The sequence below is a fragment of the Etheostoma spectabile genome, chromosome 10 (genome assembly GCF_008692095.1).
Source record: "Etheostoma spectabile isolate EspeVRDwgs_2016 chromosome 10, UIUC_Espe_1.0, whole genome shotgun sequence".
Lineage (NCBI taxonomy): Eukaryota > Metazoa > Chordata > Actinopteri > Perciformes > Percidae > Etheostoma > Etheostoma spectabile.
In genome coordinates, this window is record NC_045742.1 from 30,162,937 (window position 1) to 30,163,778 (window position 842).

Consider the following 842-nt stretch of genomic DNA (forward strand, 5'->3'; position numbering starts at 1 on the left):
AGCCTCCGATGACGCAAAAATTGTCATTTAACGTCACTGGAGGCAATTTTGCCCAGAGGCAGTGAACTACAAGCCAGCTAGTTCCGCGTGTTTTCAACCCGCTCATAGGGGGTTGGACTCTTTACCCAAAGCGAGCCAAAGCAAGTTGAGTGTCACCCATTTGGAGCTAAGCTACAGCTCTCTCTTTTCAGCAGCAAACCTTTACAACCTCGTCCAATGCTGCTAGACGTTAAGGGGACATTGACGAGGGCAGGAGTTCCAGCCTGGCAGGTAAGCTAAAGCTAGACGGCCACCTGTCCAATCCATCCTTCTTGCACGTGTCCAATTGTTAGACAACAAACTGGACTACATCCAACTTCAACTAAACTCCCAACAGGAGTTAAGAGACTGCTGTGTTTTTGTTATTGTGGAAACATGGCTGAACAACAGTTTACCGGACTCCGCTATCTAGCTACCAGGGTTGCTAGCCTTCCGAGCAGATGCTGCTCTTCAGGGTAAGTCCCATAGAGGTGGGCTGTGTTAACACGGACACGGACTGGTGCAGAAATGGGGGGCTTTTATCCAACTACTGCTAACCGCTGGTGGAGTTTGTGACTGTTACATGCCGACCTCCTACATTCTTTGCAAATTTGCGTCTGTTTTTATACTCTGTATTTAAATCACTTCAAGCGCTAATGATATCATTGTGTTAGCTGAACTTTACGGAGCCTATAATGTGTGTGCAATGTAGCCTGTTTCAAATGTTGTCTTTAAACAATGTCGTTTTTATACATGTTAAATGTGAAACACCATTTGAGCCACAGTGAAACGTTGTTTTGTGTATATGGTTGAAATGACAATAA

The 842-nt window shown here is 45.1% G+C and overlaps 1 long non-coding RNA gene across 1 annotated transcript in view; it reads right to left on the reverse strand.

Annotated features, from left to right (window-relative positions):
- Positions 1-498: 498 nt before the first annotated feature.
- The window catches only part of LOC116697146 (uncharacterized), a 5,709-nt gene continuing 5,365 nt past the window's right edge, over positions 499-842 (reverse strand). The window contains exon 3 of the long non-coding RNA XR_004333937.1: positions 499-609. This is a non-coding gene — a long non-coding RNA (uncharacterized LOC116697146). The remainder of the gene's footprint in view (positions 610-842) is intronic.